Below are 6388 nucleotides of genomic sequence, written 5' to 3' on the forward strand. Positions count from 1 at the left end.
GAGAGAGAGAGAGAGAGAGAGAGAGAGAGAGAGAAAGGAAGAACCTTTTAAGCAGGAAGTATCTGCCAAAGACTGAGCTAAACTGAAGATGGGTCAATGTGAGCCATTGGGCCTGCTCTTCCCCACCTGGCAGAAAATGGTGGAGAAGATTATTGTGAATACAAAGTACTAATTTAATTCAACAAATACTTATTAAACAACTATTACACACAGTGTTAGATAAAAAAAAATTGTACCTAGGGCTCTCAAGGAGTATATATTCTGCTAGAGAGTATATAACAAGTACACAAACAAGAATAATACAAAGAGGGATCCCTTTGCTGAGGAGATTGCAAGAGGCTTCAGGGAGAAGGCTGCACCTCAGGTGAGCCTTGAAGGAAGCGAAGGATTTGGCAAGTTCTGGATGGGAGAAAACATTCCAGACAGAGACAGTTTGCAGAAAAACATGGAGGTAGTAATAGCAAGAGCAGTTAGGTGCTACAATGAGTAGGTAGAGTGCTTGCCAAGATTCAGGAAGATCGTCTTTGTGAGTTCAGATCAGGTCTCAGACACTTTTTGGCTGTGTGACCCTGGGCAAGTCACTTAACCCTGTTTGCCTCAGTTTCCTCATCTGTAAAATGAGCTGGAGAAGGAAATGGCACTCCAGTGTCTTTGCCAAGGAAACCCCAAATGGGGTTACAAAGAGCCAGACAGGACTGAAAAATGACCAAACCACAAATAATAGCCAACTTGGAAATAACTAGAATTTGTGAAGGGGTCAGTCAATTAATAGGTATGTATTAAGTGCCTACTGTGTATATTCCAGGCACTGTGCTATATGCTCTGAGGATACATAGAAAGGCAAGGACAGACAGTCCCTGTTGTCTCTGTCAGTTTAATTGGAAGACAGCATACAATTATACACAGGCAAAAAATATGCAGGCTAAACTGGGGATAGACTACGCAGAGGGAAGAGACTAAGATCAAAAAGGTCCCTGGGAAAGGCTTCTTGCAGAAAGTGGGCCCGAAGCTGGGTGTATGGAACTGTAAAGGCAGAAGGAAGTGAGATCAGAGGGGCTTAGATGGCAGTCTGAAGCATTTGGGGGCCACAGAGAAGTTGGAGCAAGAGAGTGGTGTGATTTGCTCTGTAGCTTGGAAGGAGTATATTCCCAGATTGAATAGGATGGACTGGGGAAGAGGACACAGGGAAGATCAATTTAGAGGCAGTCAGACATGCCCCAACTGACAGAGATGGTCAAAAGATATGAAGAGGCAGTTTTCAGAGGAAGAAATCCAAACTACCAGTAGCCATGTGAAGAAAATGCTCCAAACCACTAATAAACAGAGAAATGAAGATGAAAACAGTTCTGAGGTACCACTTCGCACCCATTAGATTGGTAAAGTTGGCCAGAAAAGGAAAATGATAAATGCTAGAGAGGCTGTGGGGGAAAGAACAAGGAAATAGGCAAGTATGTAGTATCTACTTCACACCAGACACTGTGAAGCACTTTAGAGAGAATGCTGGGGCTGTAGTCAGGAAGACTCAAGTTTCTAATCCAGCCTCAGACCCTTCCTAACCATGTGACCCTGGGCAAGTCACTAAACTTCTGTTTGCCTCAGTTTCCTTGACTATAAAATGGGAGTAATTACAGCACCTGCTTTTTAGAGCTATCTGAGAAATAAATGAGATATTTGTCAAGTAGTTAATCACAATGTCTGGCATGTGATTAAATGCTTATTCCCTATATCTCAAAGAGATCAAAGAAAGAGGAAAATGAACCATTTGTACAAAAATATCTGTAGCAATTTTTGTGGTGGTAAAGAACTGGAAATTGACAGGGTACCCATCAATCAGGGGATAGTTTCTGAGAAGCCTGGGAAGATTTATATGAATTGATGGGGAGCGAGACTGAGAACAATTTATACAATAACAACAACACTGTAAAGACTGAAAAATTAAGAACTCTAATCAATACAACAATGAACCACAATTTCAGAGAACTCAAGATAAAAATATGCTGCCACACATACACACACATATAGATAGATATGTGTGTATACATATCTGTCTATATATCTATCTATCTGGAGGGGGGGCAATGCAAGAATTTGTTTTGCTTGACTATACATGTTTGTAACAAATTTGTTTTTCTTGCTTTCTCAATGTACTGGGGAGGTTAGGGGAGAAGGAGGTGAGAGGGAGAGAATGGTAACCTAAATATAAAATAAAATTGAATTTTTAAAAATGGATAATATAGTAGAATAATAGACACCAAAATATTTTGTGATTACTTGATAGACTAATAGTATAGAAATCCCCCAACCACTTGGTAGTCTAATAGTAAAAAGTTCTTAAACCCTATGCAAGGACCTAGGAAAGCAGATGGTCTCATCCACTATTGCAATAACTACTTCCTACCCTTGGACAAGAGACCCTATAATTTTGTCTTTTAAGCATTTGGTCTCTTCCCTCTGTCTCCTGTCCCTTGAACAGGGAATGTTTTCTTATTCTGATAATAAATCCTTCCATTTGCATTCCAAATACTCCCCATTTCTCCCCTGACTGCTTCCCTTCTTTCTGTACGCCTCCCTCTCTTATGAAATGCTTTTTTTTATCCCAAGTTGACACAAAATACAGCTGATTGGTGGTATATTGTCAGAAGACATGAAAGAGTATGAAAATCAAATTGTACCCCAGGAATCAGAATTTGCTATTAGTAAAAGCAGATTCCTTAGCATGGCAATAAATCTCTTTACTTTCAGCATGGTCTCCTATCCTTGACCCACAGTCACCAGACACTTGCTGATATATATGACTCTCCCAAGAAGTTCAAGAGAACTTCTCAATAGAGGTTCTGTCAAAAACCCACAGAAGAGGTGAGGGACTAAACCCAGGGCAATATCGATGTGTGAAAGATAGAGGAGAAAGTGGACAGTTGTGGAAGCAGAATGAACAGCAATCAGCAGCTCAATGGATTTGGGGGTGGGGAGGAAAGATTCAGGGATGACTTGGAGGATTCAAACTTGGGTGACAGGAAGGAAAATAGTGCCCTCAAGAGAAATGGGTAAGTTTAGAGGGGAGATCTTTTTCCCACTCAGGAGGTGGAGAGGAAGAGAATGAATTTTGTCTCGAACTAGTTAAGTTTGAGGAGCTGGTAGGAATCCATCTGGAAATAGAGGATAATAAGAGCCTAGAGTTAAGGAGAAGTATTAATGCTCAGCTTTGGACATGAACCCATGGGAGCATATGAAGTCGACAAGAGAGTGGGAGAAGAGGGCCCAGACAGAGCCTTGGAGACCACCTAGACTCAGAGCATTGGAAATAGATAATGATCCAACAAAGAAAATTAAGGGGAGGTCAGATAGGTAGGAGGAGACCCAGAAGAGGAGTGTCACTGAACACCAGGGAGAAGGGAGAATCCCAAAGGAGGAGTAATCAACAGTATGGAAAGTTGCCAAGAGGTCAAGGGAGATGAGAATTGAGAGAAGGCCCCAAGAATTACCAGATAAGAGACCTTTGGTAGCCCTGGAAAGAACAATTTCAGTGGAAGGTGGGGTCAGAAGGTTAAGGAGTTATGAAGTGAGTGGATGGCGAGGAACTGGTGGTAAAAAGTGTGGGTGACTTTTTTTTAGAAGTTTGGGAAAGAGAGGTACGAGATGGTATCTGGGATATAGCCCAGGTTCAAGTAAAGGGTTTTTATAAGGGTAGGGGAGATCTGGGCATACTTGTAGGCAACACAGAAAAAGCAAAAGGAGTGGATGGAAGCATAAGGAAATATTGGGGAGGAAGGCAAGATGGGAAGAGGATGAGTCAAAGGCAAGCTTCCCAAGGAGAAGGGAGAGGCTGGATCAAGGGCACAAGTCTTGGTCTTGGCCAGCAGAAGAGCTATGTCTTCTTCCTCAGAGACTTCAGCAAAGAAGAAGGTGTGAAAGAAGGGAAAAGAGGGCTGCTCAGGCAGATGGCCTCAGTGGTCTCAGTGAGGAAGGAGGCATTTAGCTGAGAAGGCATAAGGAAGAAATAGAGGGACTCATGATAGAGAATCAGTCAGGAAAAAAATAAAAGAATTGGTAGCAGCAGGAAGGGTCTAGTTGCAATTACACAATTACAATTATATCAGGGTATCTTAACCTGGAGTCTACGGATAGATTTCTGGGGTTCCATGAATCTGGACAGGAAAAAAAAATTGCATCTCTTTTCAGTAACCTTTAACTGAATATTAGCTTTTCCTTCAATTATGAATATAGACAATAAACCATAGTTATATTGGCAGTCCTGATGACCTTGTCACTAATAGAAATTATGGATATTTTCATATCAGAGTTGTTGCAACTATTTTAAATTACTTTGAAATTACTGTACTTATTATACCCATTGCTAGGTTAATTACCATGTCATCCTTAACAAGCATTTTGATAACTATGTTTCAATATTATTGGTTTCCTTTGGAATCTCATATGTTTTCTTTTATGTAATTAAAAACATTATTCCAACGAGTCTATAAGTAGGCTTTACCAGGTTGCCTGAGGCTCCCATGACCCCAAAAAGGTTAAGGATCCATTTGCTAGATAAAGCAAACCCAACATTCCTGGCACTCCCAAAGAAGCATAAATAGTAAAGATAGGGATAGAGGACCTTAGGGGCCATCAAATCCAACTGCCTCATTTCACAGATAAGAAAAGAGGGCTTCAGAAATCAAGTAACTTACCCAAGGTCACACAGGCAGAATCAGAATTTGAACCCATATCTTCTTACTTGAAGTCTGGCATACCACACCATACCCTAGGATTGGGGTAAGCAAGGGGACAGATAGGTGGTGCAGGCTGGCAGCACCAGCCCTGGAATCAGGAGGACCTGAGTTCAAATCCAGCCTCAGACACTTAACACTTACTAGCCGGGTGACCTGGGCAAGTCACTTAACCCCAATTGCCCTGCCTTCCCCGCTCCAAAAAAGAAAAAAAAATCAAGGACTTTAAGGGTAGGATAGTATATACCTGAATTGTTTAGCTATAGGATTGAATGGTAATTGAATATCTGTCTGTTTAATTACCCATCTTCCTTCCTCTACTCTGTCTCTCACCAAGGTTAGTCTAAATAACAGATTTTGTAAGCAAGGCTTACACCCAGAGGAGAGTCATAGGAACAACCTGCTTATTTCCTTTATTTCGATATTTCAAAGAACTTTAATTTTGATATTGTGGGTACTCACCCAACTAAGAGTTGCTCAGGTTAAAAAATCCATTATCCCGTGGCCTTGGGCTAATTGAGAGACAAAACACACAGTTTATTATTACTCTTCCTACCTGATTACAACTTGCCAGAGCGTTCGCCCCTGGCATATTCTGCCAGCACAGCCTCCTAGCAGAGCCTAGGGTTATCCCCCCCACCCCCCCACACACACACACCTGGAGTAGTTAAGTAAGAAAAATTCCCCTGATCTGATCTGGAGTTAACTTGATGTCATTCAGGGAACAAGTTTCTAAGTTTTCCATAGAGTTGTAGAAGGTTAAAAGTGTAAGCGATTGCATAAATCAGCTACTGATGATACATCAAAGGAGCAGTTTGGGAGAATCTTAACCATTCCCCAGAAGCTAGAGAAGAGGTCAGGGGCCACCTCCAGCCACTCTGATCTATATCTGGCCCCTGGACCCAGATGGCTCTAGAGGACACAGTGAGGCTGGTGACTTTGCACAGCCCTTGCTCACTTAAGTCCAATTCACTTTCAAGTCTTGGCATCACCTTCCTGACGTCATGGTTCTTCTTTGAGAAGGAAGAACAAACAACAAAACAATAACCAGAGAAGAGATCACTTTTGTTTTGGGCAAGGGTTGCCTTATCTGGATTAATTCTAGGCCTCAGGAGTCCCCAATCCTACAAACTTAACCAGAGAGAGCACACTTGGGTATGGCTAGTTTAGAAAAAGGGCTAAGGTGAACAGAGCCAAGACTACAAAATAGTTAGAATCATATCTGTTTACACTGAAGGAAGCATCAAATTACCCTGATCCTGAGGTATAAGGAAAACAAGCAAAAACATAGAAAGAGGAAGAGAGAGCCCAGAGTGACTCATTGTAGTGTCCTTGTGACTGATGAAGGGTAACAAAGCAAAATGCTTCATTTAGAACTCTGGCCTGAGTCTCCAGAGGGAACTGTAATCTGAACCTAGGGCTGTTTTTCTTCAGAAAAGGAAATGGCTAGTTACAGTGTTTTGACCTTTATGGAGCCTGCATAAACTTGTCAATCTAGAATCATTATGCTACCAAATTGGTTTTATTTACCTCTGTGTTACTCAATGGGAAAGTCATGTGATCTAAAATGCTAATAGCTAATATTTATATAGCTTAAGGTTTGTAAAGCACTATCTCATTTAATCCTCACAGCAACCCAGTGAGGAAGGGGCTATTCTCAACCC

The sequence above is a fragment of the Petaurus breviceps genome, unplaced genomic scaffold, assembly GCF_028583685.1.
Source record: "Petaurus breviceps papuanus isolate PSGF00001 unplaced genomic scaffold, PetGlider_PUasm1.0 90847, whole genome shotgun sequence".
Classification (NCBI taxonomy): domain Eukaryota; kingdom Metazoa; phylum Chordata; class Mammalia; order Diprotodontia; family Petauridae; genus Petaurus; species Petaurus breviceps.